At 38.7% G+C, this 20,169-nt stretch overlaps 1 protein-coding gene and 1 long non-coding RNA gene across 2 annotated transcripts in view; both read right to left on the bottom strand.

Moving 5' to 3' along the window:
- Positions 1-20,169, bottom strand: part of LOC129438471 (sialoadhesin) — a 133,149-nt gene that overhangs the window by 12,256 nt on the left and 100,724 nt on the right. The window lies entirely within an intron of this gene.
- LOC141361596 (uncharacterized) lies at positions 6,501-9,741 on the bottom strand. Its single transcript, XR_012367739.1, has 5 exons — positions 9,486-9,741; positions 9,200-9,283; positions 8,012-8,092; positions 7,323-7,380; positions 6,501-7,201 (listed from the first exon to the last, which is right to left on the bottom strand). It is a non-coding gene; the product is annotated as an uncharacterized lncRNA (long non-coding RNA).

The following is a 20,169-nucleotide window of genomic DNA, read 5'->3' as shown; positions in this document are numbered from 1 at the left end:
GGGTGATTATTAGACTGATTCAAATCAGTAATTGAAATAAGCATATAGACACATATTCTTTATGCATTCATGTGTTCATACTCACAGACTTCAGTTGTGTTTTTTGTAGCTTTAATGTTAATGTTTTTTGTAGCTCTTGTTGTTATGCCTCCATGATGTGTTACATTACACTCAATTTCTGACTGCTCATCCTTCACAACACCGGTGCGTGTCAACGTGATTTTCCACAGACCGTTTTCAATATGGAAATCATCTATTTTATCAGATCCTTCAATACCCTTCAGAAGTATGTTTGGTTTGCTGTATGGACAGGTGTGGAAGGTAAAACATGCAACTGTAATGCTGTCAACAGTCGTCGCACCTCCATATATATTGATAGTTGGTTGCCTTGGACTTGCTACATGAGTAGAAACATTAGAATTAGAATATGACATCAATGTTGTTACCGTTCTTTCTCATTAAACCTTTAAGTTAAAGCCATGGTTTTTTTTCTAAGTGACAAATTTCCCCAGTTGCTCATAATAAGACAGCTAGAGAATTCATGAATAAAACAATAAGTTAAAGAAAAGAATTCACATACTGTCAACAATAATTGTGGAAGTGACTTCATAAAACTCATAGGTGCGCCATCCAATATTTTCTGGGTCAATCCATGCATATAATGTTTCTCCATTGTGCGACGGATTCACGCTTTTGATCAGCAGACTACAATCCCAATCTGAGTTTGTAGGGTTATATATTTCAGTTTTTCCTTTGAACTTGTTAATGACATAGTCTGGATACCAGGGATCATAAACTAAAGGGTAGCCACGCGAGACCCACTGATACCACACAACTCTACGTGGGTCAGTTGGTGGGTATAAAGTGTAAGAGTAAGAGCACGGTATAACCAGACAGGAACCTTTGAGACCATGAATTTCCTTTGGCATTCTCACATCCCATGCCAAAGTCTCATACACCAAAATACCTGTGTGAAAAATTTAGTGAAAAAGTTTACTGCTGTAAATTGCTAATTATTTGTTACAATATAAAACGTAAGATCTTTTGTTATGCAGCAGAAATTATAATTTGGAGATTAATAGATAAAAATTGTGAGACATTAAGCATCTTTGTAATAATTGTTGTTTATCAAAATGTCACACATGAATACAAGCTGATGTCATGCAATTCTTATGTAAATTTGTTTAGATGTTTTTTCTTAATATCTACTCTTACAGAATATCAGAAGATTAAAAACATGAATGACAAACAGAAGAAAGACACTTTACCTTGGAAAAGTAAATGAAGTAACAAATCCATTGCTTCAGGTCAAAATTATATTGTTTATCATTTACTAAAAGAAAAATAATTTATGTTATTAACACTAAATAAAACATAGGCTATACAGAAATAACAGTGTACAGGTAGTTTTTCATAAGCATTCCTATTTTCCTATTTTAAATTCTTCACTGCAGCACATGCAGCATTACTCTGCAATCTGTAGAAGTAAGCTAAGATAACTTCCTTTGAGGAAAGTCTAATGTGCTTCCCCTTAAAAACACAGAGAGAATAAAAATTTCTAACACCAGTGTTTCTTTCAAAGTTTCATCTAAGCCTTACAAGCATAAACGCTCGCAATAAATTAGGCATCTTAGCTACTTTTACAAACAGAAAATACAGGAAATAAGTTAATTAAAAACAAAAACATTTTCAGGACTAAATGTCTTCTTTAGGCATCATTCAGTATTTAGTGTTAACCTCTCTTAGCACGACACACATCTTGAGCTTTTTTGAGGAGACTGAAGTCCTGAAGTCATTCGATTAAAATTAGGATTTAATTTTATTTAGGTTTAAGAGATCCTGCAGTTTCCTGCTATTGCTCAAGTGAAAGAGGAGTTTACCCTAAATACTTTAAACTGTTTTTAATCCTACATGCAAATTTCCTGTATTTCTAGTTGTATTATAATAAAGAGATGGAAAATATTATACAGTATATGATCACTATACCATTGCAAAAACAACAAATCTCTTTTTTGTGCAAAACGTAATGAGTCACTGTCGTATCAGTTGTAATGTATTTGAGTATATAGTGGAGTTAAACAAAAAGTTGTTAACATCATCGAGCTACTATTGAATAAAGTACAAAATAGCCAAAAGATACTTAAATAGGCTACAGTAAATATGCAAGTACATCTGCACAAATCAGCAGGGTCTTCATAAAAATTCATAAAAATGTACATCCACTACAGAAAAAAAATTGAATTGCTGTGGCCCAGTATATAGGCAGAAGTGATCTAAAATAAGATGAAAATATAACATACCTTACTTCTTTTTTATTTTCACTTCGTCTGACCAGTCCCCTGCACAAGCAAATTGAAAGCCAGCAAAGTGAGAGAACATTTAGTCCCACATACCTTCCAGAACCCAATCATCAATCGAAAACAATGATGATGATTCTCTGTGGGAGGGGCTTGAGAATCTAAGCATTATGCTCAGTAGCTGAAATAAGTGAAAAAAGTGGATTTTTTAGCACAATTTGAGCCTAAGAAACAAAAGTTATGGTTCAAATGATTACAGGGTTAATTGTTGATAAGAAAAATGTTGTTTAATACTGTATAGCCTATCTACCTTCCTTTAAAAACTACCTACAGCAGGGGTCTCAAACTCAAACTGGCTTGGGGCCATTTCTAAGACAGAAATTTCATCGGGGGGGCCGCAGTGCTATTTTAACGTTCAAAGTACAATATTTCTGTAAATGTCATGTTTAATTTCTATTATTTAATGTATAATAATACTTGAAAATATATAAGCAGTGGTTTTATCTTTTTAATATACATTACTTTATAAAAGTAAGTAAATCTTTTCTTGACCTTATCTTAACTAAGACCTATTATAACCTTGCACTAAACTAACAAATTAAATTTCTGTATACATTTATAAACTATTATAAAAAATTACCACCAGTAAGTGTTTCTGTTTTGATTTATTTTGGATTGTTTTCAGTCATAGTATTAACTTCATTATGTTCTTTGTTATTTCAGTTTTAATTAATTTTCTATTATATGTGGGAAAATATTAATAAGTGAAAGTGATCCCATAACTTTTGAATGGGTAGTCTATGTTATATAAGCAAGTTGGACAGAAAAAAAATAATACTGCTCTATGTGTAATTGAATAGTAAGCTACATGATAATATATTATACTTCATTATATATAGCAGTATACATACTTTTATCATCTGTACATTTCTTCACATCTTTTCTCTTTTCTTAACCTGGGCACTTTGATGGCTCTTTTCTTATCTGTAGTTTAAAATGTGTTGCATTACATCTACCGCTCTGCCTCTCTATGCGGTGTCTCCATAAGATGCTGTGACTTGTTGATGTGAACTAACCTCACCGCAGCTCAATCTTCGCTGAGATCCACCCGGAAGTAACAAATCTTCTCTGGACAAACACTACAAAGTCCCGACCAGATTAACTGATCGCATGGTGACAATGATATGATTGACGCGAGGTTCAGTTGAGGAATTAAAATCCGATCACGCATTCCGTTATCCTCGACATACGGAGCGCGTGGTTCATGGCTGCGTAGCAACGGGTGACGCGACCCGAGCACTTTGGAAAGTAAATGCTTTGACTCGTTTTAACGCGTTGTTAGACGCGACATGTGAACGAACACTAGAACGTTTAAATCAAAGATCAAACGAATATAAAACAAAGTAAATGAAAATTTTTCTGCGGGCCAGATTATGTTATATTTTTGAAAGGTGACGCGGGCCGCAGAGAGGGGGAGGGCGGGCCGCAAATGGCCCGCGGGCCGGGAGTTTGAGACCACTGACCTACAGGCAGTTAAAAATCTCATACACTCATCTTGATGCTTATGTTCTCTGCATTTTTGGCAGACAGCGTGTTCCTCTTTTCATATACAATATTTTCTGTTGTGCTAAAATGTAAAAAATATAAGATGTAAAAGAAATGAAAGCAAACACATTTAACAGCTGTTGACTTTGTGTACATGTTGGAATATCATACATCTTAAAGTTATTATTGCAATGGGAAGCCGCTTGCTGGGAAGCGGCCAGTATTGTCCTGCCAAAAACAAGCAGCTGTCCTCTTTGAGGGATACCTGATGGGTAGAGTTTCATCTGTGATCATGGTCCTAAATTGCATTTAACAGCTGGGGGACAATAATCATAACATTTAACAAAAGCAATTTTTTAAAAGAGACACAAATAATACAGCTGAAACTTTAAAGGAGCTCTACGTATGTTCTGAAATTTCTAACCGTTACTGACACCAGTGGCCGTTATAGAAACTGCAGCCAGTTTCATGCTCGTTCTCGGTGGGCACACTCGTACGAGCACGACCACAACAACCAGAGTTTCCGTTGCAACCACAGACAGCCAGAGGTGGAAAAAGTACTAAAATATTGTACTCAAGTAAAAGTAAAGTTACTTTAATAATATTTTACTTAAGTAAAAGTAAAGTTACTTTTCTAAAATCTACTCAAGTAAAAGTAAAAAGTAAGTCATTTTAACTTTACTCAGAGTAAAAGTTACTTTTTTTACAGCGGGGAGAGGTGGAGGATTCTAGTATAGTTAAAAAAAGACAAGGGAATATACATCTCAAACTAGTTGTTTTTAATTGTAGGAACATCTTTACAATTAAAGTGCAATAATAAAAAGTTAATAAAATAAAAAGCTTTTTTAAACTAGGAAACATTTATGGAATTGTTTAATGATTTTACATGTGAGATATGCACTTTTGAAGGTGGTCAGCAGCTTGTAAATACAATCACTATAGTAAGGTTGTAATTGATGTAACATACATTATTTTATTAAACTATATATAGTTTAAATGAGCAATGAGATGAGTGCCATGTCTATATACATTTGACACGTTTATTATCTTCTTACTTCCCTGACGACCTGGGTACCTGATGACCTTTATTCTTCTCTCTCTCTCTCTCTCTCTCTCTCTCTCTCTCTCTCTCTCTCTCTGCAATGTCTAATGACCTGCGCATTCTCGAGGACGTTTTGAAGTTGTGTTTGACTTGACGCGAAGCTGCTAGACCTCGGAAGATAATGCGCATGGTATTAAAAACGCATTGTGCAATTTCGTACTTAAGAGCATGAATCCTACCTTTCATAGAAATGAAACACTCGCTTCGCGTCAGTGGAAGGTGGTCACTTAAATATGACCAGGGGTTTCTTTCATAAGATTTGAACTGTGAGGCGCGCCTGTCTCGTCCGTCTCCATGGTTCTTTTTGCGCGTTCCCCCGGGCCGCGCCCATTTACATCCGTTGCGCGTCTTTATCACCTTGCTTTGTAAAATATTTTTTTACTCAGTAACAGATATGAGTTAAAATGTAGCGAAGTACAATGCTTTAAATAAAACATACTTAAGTAAAAGTAAAAGTACAGATTTTGAAAACTACTCAAAAAAGTAAAAATACACAAAAAAACTACTCAATTACAGTAACGTGAGTAAATGTAATTCGTTACTTTCCACCTCTGCAGACAGCTCATTGAGATTCACCAGCATGTTTACAGAAGTTACAGTACTGTAAGGTTATTGTTTGACAGACCATATTTTAGTAAAACGTTGCAGTGCTACTTTATATTTTCAACAGAAGTCTACTTCTAAAAGTTTTGTAACACTACACTGTAAAACACTCTCCCGACACTCACAATCTTAATGCACTCGTGCTCTGAATAAAGATAATTAATATTTTCACAGTAACTTTTGAAACGGTCCTGTGCTACATGCTATCGTTAGCATTACACCACATAAACAATAAAATAATATATTACAATAATATAATATATTACAAATGCCCTGTAACTATGTCTTACCTTTGCAGTAAAAAGAAAGCCAGCTCGGGGTCTGTTTTCATACCCAGTGCTGACCGGAGCTCCCTCCAAGAATCAAATGCAAATCTGATGTTTACTCTTGTCTTTGCCCCGACACCAGTCACGCTCTATTTTGGCTGCACTAGATAAGGAATTTTTTTTAACTTACGAGGAGTTTCTGTGGGTGTCTGGATTGTGCTGGAGGTTGGTCGTTTCTTTCCGTCTACAGAGTCCATTTGAAACATGTATTTAAAAGCTACTATACTAAATGCATATTAAATGTATTATATTGAACCCACTTCAAATATATTTAATGCATTTCAAGATATATTTAAAGTCAATTTTAATCTATTTGCATTATATTTAATATATTGAAATTGTGTTAAATTGGAACAACTTTAAATATATTTAGTGCAATTTAAGTGTACTTCTTTAAAATTCATTTGAAATGCACTTCTCATACACTTAAAAATACAGTTAGAATACATTTAAAGCTTAATTTAACTGTGCTTTAAGAACACTTTAATAGTACTTCAGCATATTACAAATATACTAGCATTACATTAATAGAAATGTATTAGCATTACACTACTATTTTATTATAAAGCTGTTTTTAATATTTAAAATGTTACATTAAAATCATTAAACATTAAGACACATACACAGATTTTGAATACAGAACAATTTAATATACTTCATATTGTGTTGTGTACATTACAAAAATATCTAAAGTAAATTAATCAAGCAAGCACAGATACATAGATAATCTCTTGACCAAAGAGAAACAATATAAAACAAATATCAGAGAAATGCAATTACAGAGCTACTTTACAGAGCTATCAAATTGTACAACATTAACATTAAATGTATTAATGAAAAGTACACTATGAATATGCAATCACTGAATAGGCATAAGCAATGATTATATAATAATCGTAATGTAATTCTCTGCATAAAAAGTTACTGAAAAATTTTTTTTAAGTGCAATTTAAAGTCGGAGTGCACAATGTTTGAAAAACGCTTTGGAAAAGGAAATTGGGCCGACTACCAAAACACACTTGTAGCCAACCAGTAGTAAGGGGCGTGTCTACTAACCGACACCCTTGCCGGGGTTGCGTATGTGTGTGGTGGCTCTATCAAAAGAAGGTCCAGATTCTATTGGGGTAGAGACATGTTTGTTTAGGTAATTTCAAATGTTAACATTGGCTTTCAAAAATGGTGCACTCCGCCTTTAACCAACTTAAGATAAACCTGTAAAAAGCTGAACCAAAACAAAAAACAGTTTAGATGTCACATGTTTAAGTGGAGGGTCACTTCTTCTTGCAATTCAGACACCGTAGTAATTGAAGACTGCTTTATCACACGGTCTGTGAAAAGGAAACAGAATATACCAATTAACCAATAATGAATGAACATTTGGCTATCCATGTTTAAAATAAATTGGCATAGATATGCATGTATGGAAGTTTTGTTAACTTCTCAGTTTACCTTTAAAAGCTTTGACTGTGTCCTCATCAAGCGTGTCAGTTTTATCTGTCACAGCACTCTAAAAGTGGGAATGAAGATAGGATTAGAACAGGCTCATGATATAAAGCAACCTGTGTGTATTACAGTATATGTTTTACATTGATAATTGTGTGTTATTTGAACCTAGATCATTTTCCATTGTTTGTCTATTGTGATCTTGCAAACGTAAGGTTCACCTCTGTTTAAGGAGATTTAAGGAAATCAGAAATGATGCCAAACAGGGCTCCAGACTGCCATCAAATGGTGTCATTTTGCCAGCTAAATTTGAGAGTGTGCCACTGAATTTGACATCCAGTCGCACATGTGCGACCAGCAAATTTGACCTTTTTTTGTGATATGACACTGAATTTGAAACAGCACATTGTACTTTCTGAATCTATAATTAAAGTATTTATTAGTAATACAGTGGAAATTAGTAGACATGTGAATATTTGGTTAGCATGTTAATTTTCTGTGTGTGCCCCTAAATTTTCTGGTTGCGCCCCTAAAATTTTCAGTTGGGGGCATCTGTGCTCCTAGTAAAAAAAGTTAGTCTGGAGCCCTGCCAAATGGTATATGCAAGGATGACTAGGCCAAGTCCCTTACAGCTTTACAATAAAAAATAAAACAGGTTTTTACATGAATAACTCAAAAGGACAGAAATTAGCCACCTGGAATGGATGTGTTGCAAACGTTTTTCTTCCGAATCACTCCACATTTGTCCCGATTCAAAAATGTCAATAGCAGTTGATCTGAAAAACAACAGGCAGGTAAATGATGATTAATGATTTGTTTTCTTTTTAAGTATTACTTAGCCTGAGTACAATATATTTAAAGGTATAGCGGAAGATTATCCCGAATTATTTAAAAGAACCGCCCCTCGATATTTTTTTAAAAATGCACACGCAACACTCTCCCCTCCTCCCGAGAGGGAACGCCTGTTAAACGTGTGCAAGAGACAAAGACAGAGCATGCAGGAGCTCAGTTCTTCTCTTCGCTCTGTTTTCAAGTTTCTGTCGGCATGTTTACCGCGTCTGTGCGGTTCGTGACTTGTGCCAGGGCTAGCATCGCTAATCATAGCTTACATCAACTTTTACTAGCAGTGATTTTAAATGGATTTCTCCAAATAGCATGACAAAATGTACCTTTCCAGTAGAAACTTCGCGTGGGAAGCCCAACCTGTGCTTTTAGCGCACGCCAGCTTGTGAAATATTCTCCCATAAACATTTTGGTCTTGTTTCTTTCTTCATAGTCCTTTTTCTTCTTGTCATACAATTCGTGGACACTTTTTCTCTTGCGACCCTCAGACATTTTGAAAAAAAAAACCACAGCGAGAACGCGAGCTTCAGTGAATGGTTGAAACCGTAGCACAACACATATACACGTGAAAGTGCGCATGTGCAGCAAGCGAACCTAGAGGCGAGCATGTACGACGGTTATACGTCAACATATAATCAGAATGATTGACATCTGGGATGACCAATAATCTTGATGATCCACCCGGAAAACGAAAATCTTCCGCTATACCTTTAAGACAATATAATATAATCAAACCCAGCCTCTGCAGTTTTACAATCTCTCATAAAAGTATCCCTTCTTACAATGTCATTTTTGTGTCCATATGTAATTAGAAATACATTTAAAAATAAACAAAAAGACAATAAGGTTGTCAAGATTGAACTGCTATACATTAGCCATTGAACATTACTGGAGTTATAATAACCATATGGTCATATCATGGTATTTTCAGGTAAGACAGCTCATACATTCATTTTAAACTAACGTTAGCATTGCAAGAGAAACAATAGAAAAACTTAAACGTGAACTTAATGATATTCAAATATCAACAACAAACTTACCACCAAGAATAAGTATTTCTATGGGCTGTATCTTCATTTGTTCCTGTCTACTTGGCTCTGGTTGGTCATATTTATGTCGCTGTGCTAAAAAAAAATGAAAGGTTTTAATGATTTCTGAAATGCTTAAGAGAAATGCTTAGTCACACAATAACGACGTTCCAATTACCACACGTGACACCGACATAACGTTACATAAAGAAGCTGGGTTAAAATAAGGACAACTGTAATGTTTTACTTATTCAATATTTAACTAAATAAAGAAATGCGAAAATCTGTCATCACTTACCCTCGTGTTGTCTCGTTCATCTCCAAACAAAAAGCGAAATACTTTTTCCCTCGACGTCAGATCCACTAAAACTGCTCATATTTTAAATCGAGTTGTTTTATCTTAGTCCTCTGGTGAAATATGATCGCCGATTAATTAAATAAATATGTTTAATGCAGAGTCGCCATCTAATTTAACAGTTTATACATTTAATGCAAGCGACCGCATGCACCTTGTGAACTGAACTGAACAACAACAGCTTTCAAATAGCACCGTGACGTGTACTATGACAACAACCAATCAGGTTTAGTCACGTGTGTCACGTGTGTTGTTTGAAAATAATAGTACAATATCATATAAGTAGACGCCCTATCGACCGCTACTGCCTACTGGCGGGGTGAGATATGGGGCCGCCATCTTAGATGGGTCACCCGCTCCACTCAGTGTAATCTGTATGACTGGTGGAATGAGCTATCAGCGCATTTAATTAATCATATCTCAGTGAATACCGAACTGATTTTCACGCGGGTTTTTTTGCTGCAAAGGTCATTCATGGAGCTATGATACAGGACACATGGATCGGCGTATTTTAACCCCTTATGTGCCGCAAATCCCGTTTGAGTGGGGGTGACAATGTGATTGTCACGGTAGGATAAGTCCATCGTGACTTTCTGTGTTGTGTTTGTCTGTATGACTGAAGTGTGTGTGTGTGCGTGTCTGATCGCTAATGATCTGAGTGAGTGCAGGTGTGCGTGATTGCTTTGCTCCAGCTGGTGGTAGTTACTCAAACGGCATATATACTCACCCATTCTCTCTTCCCACTGCCAGATGATTATGCTACGTGTCTTACCTGTGTTTATCGTGTCGTGTGTTCCTGTGGTCTCGTCTTCGCTTGGAGTTCTGCCTGTCTGTGTATCCGGTTTCATCCGTCATCCTGACTTCACTCACGAGCACTAGGATTCGTCACCGCAGCCTTTGTCTGTCCTACATACCATCATATCATCTGTGTCATCTGTTCAATAAACCTTGTTCATTTAACTTGCATTTGCTTCCTGATTTTTCAAACCAGTCATCACAGAATCATCTGGCCTACATGGAAGCAGCAGGTAAAGGATCCCCGGCTCGGTTTGAAGAGTTTATCTCCGCTGCCATACATCGCTTCACCACCCAGGACAGTCGGATTGAGGAACTGAGCCGGGGAATGAAGGATATGACAGACAAAGTGTCCGAGCTCACCCAGGCGATCCAACAGCTGACGCTACCCACTGCGCCACCCGCACCGTCTGTTCCTCCTACACCACCCGCGAGCGCGTCCCGTCAGGAACCTAGACTTTCTACGCCGGAGAAATACGCAGGTGATCCAGAATGTTGTAGACCATTTCTATCTCAATGCTCTCTCCATTTCTTTCTTCAGCCCCAGACTTACATCACGGAGGAGAGTAAAGTGGGATTTGTGTTATCCCTCCTGACGGGAAAGGCGGCGCGTTGGGGAACAGCGGTGTGGGAAAATCACGACCCGTGTACCCAGAGTTTCGAGGCGCTGTCAGCTATGATGAGGAAGGTGTTCGATCGATCTGCAGTTGGTAGAGATGCGGCTAGGAAGTTGGCCGATCTGCGTCAGGGTACACGGTCCGTTTCTGACTATGCCATTGATTTTCGTACACTAGCGGCGGACACGAATTGGAACGAGGAAGCGCAGTGGGATATTTTCCTGCATGGGTTAACCGGCCGCATCCAGCGCGAACTTCAACATGGGGAGATTCCAGCTTCTCTCAATGGACTCATTGACGCGGCTATTCGAGCGGATATCCGTCTGAGGAGTATTCCAGCTTACGACGATGATGGTTGTTCTCACGCTGTTCCAGAGGGAAGACCGTCGTCGAGAGAGAGTGCGGCCGGTTCTTCCATATCCGATCCGGAACCCATGCAGGTGGGTCGAGCTCGGCTTTCCCGGGAGGAGAGGATTCGCCGTCGATCACTGGGGCTTTGCTTGTACTGCGGAGAGGCCGGGCACCTCATCCATCGGTGTCCGGTAAAAGGCAACGCCCGGGAGTAGTGCTGGGGTTACTTTCGGGCGGAATCTCTTCAGCAAAGACCCCTTTAACATCTACCCTCCTCCCGGCGAAGCTGTGGTGGCGCAACACACATCTCACCTGTGACGCACTACTGGACTCGGGAGCCGAGGGGAATTTAATCGATCACCACTTTGCACGTAAGCTCCAGGTTCCGTTGACAGCTCTCTCCAAACCCATTTCACCCTTCGCACTCAATGGTAGTGAACTATCTGTCATCACTCACATCACGGACCCGGTCACCATCTGTATTTCTGGCAATCATTCTGAGACTTTGCAGTTTTATGTCACTATTTCCCCTCTGGCTCCCATTGTACTTGGACATCCTTGGCTGCTTAAACACAACCCATCTATCAACTGGAGATTAGGAACTATCACCGGTTGGAGTGAATCTTGTCATAAGTCCTGTCTTGTCTCTGCTTGTGTATCTGTCTCTGCGTCTGTGTTTCAGGAGGAGACGGTGGACTTAACTAACGTGCCCGTGGAGTATCAGGACCTGAAGGGAGTGTTCAGTAAGTCTCGGGCCGATTCTCTACCTCCTCATCGTTCCTATGACTGTGCCATAGAGTTATTGCCAGGTACGTCTCCGCCTAAGGGCAAGCTTTACTCTCTATCTGTTCCTGAGATGAAGGCCATGGAGAAATACATTTCTGATTCTTTAGCAACCGGGTTCATCCGCCCTTCCTCATCTCCAGCGGGGGCGGGGTTCTTTTTTGTTAGTAAGAAGGATGGATCTTTGCGACCTTGTATTGATTACCGAGGGTTGAAAAACATTACGGTAAAGAATACTTATCCTTTGCCGTTAATGTCTTCAGCTTTCGAGAGGTTGCAAGGAGCATCCGTTTTCACAAAATTGGATTTACGCAATGCTTATAATTTGGTTCGCATAAGGGAGGGGGACGAATGGAAAACTGCATTTAACACCCCTCGTGGCCATTTTGAGTACTGCGTGATGCCTTTCGGGCTATCTAACTCGCCGGCAGTTTTCCAAGCACTCGTTAATGACGTGTTGCGAGACATGGTAGACCAGTTTCTGTATGTTTACCTGGATGACATACTGATTTTTTCTTCGTCTCTCCAGGAACATGTGCAACACGTACGACGAGTGCTTCTTAGGTTGCTAGAGAATGGGCTTTTTGTCAAGGCGGAGAAATGCGAATTTCATGCACAGTCTGTTTCTTTCCTAGGGCACATCATTTCGACTGAGGGCGTCCGTATGGATCCGGAGAAGGTTAAGGCTGTGGTTGATTGGCCATCCCCAGAGTCTCGCAAGGCCCTGCAGAGATTTCTGGGGTTCGCCAATTTTTACCGGCGTTTCATTCGCAATTTCAGCCAACTAGCCGCACCTCTGACTGCCTTGACCTCCGCTAGTACTGCGTTCAGGTGGTCGGAGGCAGCCCAGACTGCTTTTACCAAACTGAAAGGCTGCTTTGTTTCAGCCCCAATTCTTGTGGCCCCTGATCGTAAGCGTCAGTTCATAGTGGAGGTCGATGCGTCAGATGTGGGGGTAGGAGCCGTGTTATCTCAACGCACATCCTCAGACGGAAAGGTGCATCCCTGCGCGTTTTATTCCCATCGTTTATCGCCTGCCGAACGTAATTACGACATTGGTAATCGGGAATTGTTGGCTGTTAAACTAGCACTGGAAGAATGGCGTCATTGGCTTGAGGGGTCGGGTGTGCCTTTCGTAGTTTACACTGATCACAAGAATCTCGAATACATCAAATCTGCTAAACGTTTGAACTCTAGGCAGGCTCGGTGGGCTTTATTTTTCGGTCATTTCGATTTCACTTTGTCCTACCGTCCAGGTTCTAAAAACACCAAACCTGATGCTTTGTCCCGCATTTTTTAGCGTTCCGATCGTGCTTCCTCTCCCGAGCCCATTTTACCGGAGACTATATTCATCTCCGCGCTCTCATGGGAGATCGAATCGAAGGTGATCAAAGCCTTAGAAGGGGTAACGCCCCCGGCCCATTGCCCACCGAACCGGTTATTTGTGCCAGAGGGACTGAGATCAGAGGTACTTAAATGGAGCCATAATTCCAGTATAGCTTGCCATCCAGGGGTCAGTCGAACCAAGTTTTTGGTTAAGCAACGATTTTGGTGGCCAGGGATGGCTCGTGACACACACGATTTTGTATTGGCTTGTTCGGTTTGTGCTGTGGGTAAGGCGTCTAATCGTCCTCCTGACGGGTTACTTAGACCGCTGCCGGTCCCTTCGAGACCCTGGTCCCATATTTCGCTCGATTTCATTACCGCCCTCCCACCCTCCCAGGGTAATACAGTGATTTTAACCGTAGTGGACCGATTCTCGAAGGCGGCTCATTTTATTCCCTTGCCCAAATTGCCTTCAGCCAAGGAGACAGCGGTCGCTATCGTTGACCACGTATTCCGGTTACATGGCCTTCCGACAGACGTGGTCTCCGATAGGGGTCCTCAATTTATATCTAAGTTTTGGCGTGAGTTTTGCAGGTTGCTAGGGGCTACGGTTAGTCTGTCTTCGGGGTTTCATCCTCAGACCAATGGTCAAACCGAGCGAGCCAATCAGGATTTGGAAAGAGTGTTGCGATGTTTGGTCTCCAAGAATCCTTCCTCCTGGAGCCAACAACTCTCTATGGTGGAGTACACGCACAATTCATTACCAGTGTCAGCTACGGGCCTATCTCCGTTTAAGTGTAGTTTAGGGTACCAACCACCATTATTTCCCAGTCTGGAGTCCGAGGTCGCGGTCCCCTCCGCGCACGCTTTCGTCCAGAGGTGTCGTCGCACTTGGAGTAGGGCACGTGAGGTCATACTCCAAGTGAGACAACGCACCAAGGCCAAGGCCGATCGCCACCGGTCGAAGCCTCCCGTTTACGTCATGGGTCAAAAAGTGTGGCTTATATTCCGATGCGTTCCGTCTCGAATAAATTGACTCCCAAATTTATAGGTCCATTTTCTGTTGCTAAAATCATTAATCCAGTAACAGTCCGCCTTAATCTCCCTCCTGTGTACAGACGAATTCATCCGGTTTTCCACATTTCCAAAATCAAACCCGTGTTTAAATCTCGTCTTAATCCGCCTGTCCCGGTTCCCCCCCGCCTCGTATCGTAGATGGGGAACCAACCTATTTGATTAATCGTATTCTGGACTCTAGACGGAGGGGACGCGGATTTCAGTACTTGGTGGATTGGGAAGGTTACGGTCCGGAGGAGAGAAGTTGGGTTCCGGCTCGGGACATATTGGATCACTCCCTTATTGATGATTTCCATCGCAGGTCAAGGAGCCCGGGAACGTCAGGTGACGTCCGTGGGGGAGGGGGTACTGTCACGGTAGGATAAGTCCATCGTGACTTTCTGTGTTGTGTTTGTCTGTATGACTGAAGTGTGTGTGTGTGTGTGTGTGCGTGTCTGATCGCTAATGATCTGAGTGAGTGCAGGTGTGCGTGATTGCTTTGCTCCAGCTGGTGGTAGTTACTCAAACGGCATATATACTCACCCATTCTCTCTTCCCACTGCCAGATGATTATGCTACGTGTCTTACCTGTGTTTATCGTGTCGTGTGTTCCTGTGGTCTCGTCTTCGCTTGGAGTTCTGCCTGTCTGTGTATCCGGTTTCATCCGTCATCCTGACTTCACTCACGAGCACTAGGATTCGTCACCGCAGCCTTTGTCTGTCCTACATACCATCATATCATCTGTGTCATCTGTTCAATAAACCTTGTTCATTTAACTTGCATTTGCTTCCTGATTTTTCAAACCAGTCATCACATTGATGTACATCTTTAAATGAATATTTCTCTGGGATTCTTTGGGCTAGAAACCTAATCTTGGTCTTGTTTTAAAGAAGACAATTTAGGGTTTTTCACAAATGAGTTAGAAAGTAAAAATATTAAATACATTTTTATAGCCGTTTACCTTTATTTTAATATATAAAATAATGCAGTAACATATTAATTTATAAATAAAATTACATAAAAGTTAATGTTTCACACAATAAATAATGTTAACATGAAGCAATATGTCTCAAGTAGTTGTGATCCAAGTTTGTGTCACAATTTTAATGGTTTTACGAACAACTGCCACTAGATTTTGCCACATACTCTTGTACTTTTGTATACTCACAAACTAATAAATTACTGTCACCGCATTATTATTCATGCAAAAAGGTTTTGAAATATTAAAACTACTTTCCAACAATATATAGTTTGTCAAGATTTAGGTTTAGAATATTAGTGTTACAAACACTAATGTGGACAGCGCCACTTAATGTTCATAGTAGGAATTAATGAATATTCACTAAACAGTAATAAAGATATAAAGTGAGTCCGAAATCAAAATATGTGAAGTAGGATATAAGATATTTTATAAATCACACACAGTATAAATATGACAAAGCTGCAGAAACAGATAGTTGCAGTAAAATAAGACTTTTTAATAAGGTGAAGAAACACTTTAAAATGATTTGTAACGAAGAGGAAGAAGAGGAAAATGCTCCACAGTGCTCTGGCATCTTATCTGCTGCCATGCAACGAAACTAGGAGTACGACTGGTTTAAGATGGCGGCTGTATTTCTCAGTCCCCAGCGGCCAATAGGGCATCTAGTGTTCTATATTATATCTATGATAAACACTAGCAAACGTAAGATTTTAAGCAAATCTTTGAAAAAATTGTTTATTATGCAATCGGAATGATATAATGTTGAAATGCTTGAGGAAAGTTCAATGTTAGCTTATTACAATTAATGAATCATGTTTTGAAAAAAGTATGTTTTATCCAAATATACTAAAACTTTACTAGAAGTACATTTGTGTTTAGCATATTTCTTAAAAGTGTAATTATGCATATATTTATTACCAGCATACTTCTATTACACTTAATATAAATACATTAAAAATATTCTTAAGTTTAGCATATTTCTTTAAAATGTAATTAAGTATATATTTATTACCAATTTACTTCTAGTACACTTAATATAAATACATTAAAAATATTCTTAAGTTTAGCATATTTCTTTAAAATGTAATTAAGTATATATTTATTACCAATGTACTTCCAGTACACTTAATATAAATACATTAAAAATATTCTTAAGTTTAGCATATTTCTTAAAAATGTAATAAAGCATATATTTATTACCATTGTACTTCTAGTACACTTAATACAAATACATTAAAAATATTCTTGAGTTTAGCATATTTCTTTAAAATGTAATTAAGTATATATTTATTACCAATGTACTTCTAGTACACTTAATATAAATACATTAAAAATATTTTTAAGTTTAGCATATTTCTTTAAAATGTAATTAAGTATATATTTATTACCAATGTACTTCCAGTACACTTAATATAAATACATTAAAAATATTCTTAAGTTTAGCATATTTCTTAAAAATTTAATTAAGTATATATTTATTACCATTGTACTTCTAGTATACTTTTAAAAAATATGTTTAAATGCAATTTAACATATTTTTAATACACTTCAAATAAGTATGTTGGAAATACAAATGTATTATAAACATACTATTTGTATTTTAAGTATATTTTTAATACATTAAATACTACGTCTTTTTGACCTGGGAGAACTATAGGATTTTTTTTAATGAGACCCAAGATAAAATAAACACACACAAATATATTCATGTTAGTTACCCGCGTCTCTTCTTGAATATGATAACTGCAGCGCAAAGCAGGAGAAGCAGAAGTACAGGAGCTATAACACACGGCCCATAAATCTCCATTCCAACACCTTGAATTCCTGATGATGATGATGATAATAAATCACGGATCTGTGAGGAATTTGCAGAAGAGAACCCAAATGCAGACGATGTCAGGGGGAAGCAAAATAAACACTTTATTAACAAACACAAAACAAAAGCCCACGAGGGAGCAAGCACATAAACAGCACGAAATGACCAAAGACTGAACACTGAACTTGACTAAGACTTAGACATGAAACTAGACTAACTGGATCTTTACTTCACTCAAACAGTTGACACAAGAACAATACAAAATGACACAGCAAATGACAATGAACACGAAAGGATATATATATAAAAGCTAAACAAGATAATGAGGCAAGACAGGTGATGGGTATAAACTAATGATAACTAATAAGCAGGAGAACGAGGGGGCGGGGTCACAGGACAAGACACCGGAGGCACATGCCAAACACAAAAACAAGGCATGAACCTCCGCACAAGGCCAGGGACTGCCAGAACTCTGCCATCATGACAAAATACAAATATAACAAGACTTCAAGGCAGAGTCCTGACAGGATCACAGATCATCAGATACAGAAATGCAATGCAACAGCACAACGTTTTTTTTTTTTTAAATGCCACTTACTTTTGACACTCAGTTCAGTTGAACTATTAACCATCTTCACTTTATCAGCCCAAAACTTTGCATTGCAAACAATTTCATCTATCTCTTCGTATCCGGTCGGGATAAAGGTCACAGTGGAGACAGTGGTTTCCCAGACTCCTCCGCTCATGCTCCGGTGGCTGACTGTTTCTCGGGCAGTCTTGATGCTCCAGGTGATGCCGGGGGGATGAGAGGGGCAGGTGTGCTTGACTGAACATTTGATTGTGACGCGCATGCCAGGCTCGATGTTTTCAGGAAGCGATGACACCACAGGATTGTCTGGTTGGGCTTTTCACAAAAGACACAAATACATTTACATATTTGTAAAATACAGGAAACAAACGCTGGGGAAGTAAATATTTAAGAGTATAACTATTCTGGAAATATTCTGTGAAGTAATTTAATTTATAACTTTAAAGCAGCTGGTCTTAAAGTGTATTTTAGTGGATGTATGGAGTCATACAGATGTTTAGCTAAGTAACCACATGTATAGTTTATCACATTACATGTTCAACTAAATTGTTGACACCTTACGGGGCGGTTTCCCGGACAGGGGTAGACTAGTCCTAGACAAAAAAAAAATGTCAGAGCTGTCTAAACTGAAAACAACTTGCACTGACATATCATCTTAAAGGTATAGCGGAGGATTTTCTGGAATTTTAGAAAAGAACCGCCTTCTCGACTTTTTAAAAAATGCAATTGCACAACACTCCTGATTGACAACTAGGAGGACCAATAGTCTTGATGATCCACCCGGAAAAAGAAAATCCTCCGCAATACCTTTAAAATACATCAGTGCATTTTGTTTTGCCTCAAAATGCACGCCAGTACTGTTTTTAGTAAGTCATGTTTGTTAAAACTAGTTATATTTCCTAAGTAAAACTAAGGTCTAGTCCTGGTTTAAGATAATCCCTGTCCAGGAAACCTCCCCAAAGTGTGTTAATCTATGCTTCTATTTTGTTTTGATATAATTTAATCACATTTATCACCTACCGGAGCGGGCCTCTAGTGCCCCTTCGGACGTTTCACCTCGAGGAGGTCCCCAAAAGCACCACCAATGACCAGACACGAAACCAGATAAGTAAAATTTGAACAATCTTTATTTAACCCCCTGGGGTCCAAAAACGCGGGGCCGCGTTTTGACGTGTTTTTTCCTTATCATGGCAGAATCACCTTAAAATACTCCATCATTAATAATCATACACTTACGTGTTTGACATCATTTGAAACGGTAAAGGGTCTTCTTTAATATGTGTTCATTCACAATAACAACAGATCTTTGTGTTTTTGTCAAATAAAGAAAATAAACAGGGTGTGCATCCAGACATTTCTGTCTCCGCCAGCTGTCTCTCAAAACACGTTACAAAAATTAATTGAAACTCCGCGAATACTCGTCACACAAGCATGATACACACATCCAAAGAAAGCCTGAAATGTCTACTTTTAAACAAGCTAAATATAATCGAAAACAAATATTGCCTGTTTATGTAATCTGCATTGAAGTAAAGAGAGTACCGTTTTTCCTGGCTGACTTCATTATCTTTAATTTGGTCACGCCCACAGCTGTTGACATGGTAATGAAGACACGAGCTGAGCGTAAAGTTTGATCAGATTTAAAGACTTTTTACAGCATGTTTGGATTATAAACTTTATTCACACACGTGAGGAATATCTTCATTTATGTCTGGACATTGAGGAAGAGAAGCATTTATCTTTAACATTACCTAAGAAGAACAATGGAGAACGTACTGCTGGATTAGAAGTAAGTAACGTTAACAGTTAATTTATACCATTTATATTTGCTATCATGTAACTTAATATGCTCATGGCTTGTGCAGTTCAGCCTACATACAGTAATGTTAAGCAACCTTAGCAGACTACACGCTTCGCATTGTTTACAAACGGACGCGATCTCACGTAATGGCGAATTTCACTGTTGCATGCTGTAACAGTGTTAAACACAGTTATTCACTTATATCCTTCATGGAAACTTTCAATAAGCCTGAACTGCTGTATCTTTTAAGTGTGTGCTGTAATATGATTCCATGTTTACATGCTTATTTACAAACGAGTACGCGTGACCTCCCGTAATGGCGGATATCTGTTACATGTTGTACAGTGTTAAGACACAGTTATTCACTTTCGTATCTGTCATGGCAACTTTGAGTAAATGCTGCACTGCGGGATTTGTTGTAAAATGATTCCATATTGTTTACATGCAAGGTAATTCCATACATTGCGCTTTACACGCGACACCGTTTTTATGAGCGCTGCGTTCGGAGCGG

This window comes from Misgurnus anguillicaudatus, chromosome 24 (genome assembly GCF_027580225.2).
Source record: "Misgurnus anguillicaudatus chromosome 24, ASM2758022v2, whole genome shotgun sequence".
Classification (NCBI taxonomy): Eukaryota; Metazoa; Chordata; class Actinopteri; order Cypriniformes; family Cobitidae; genus Misgurnus; species Misgurnus anguillicaudatus.
The sequence above is the reverse complement of the archived record's forward strand: the minus strand, read 5'-3'. Positions and strand labels throughout refer to the sequence as shown.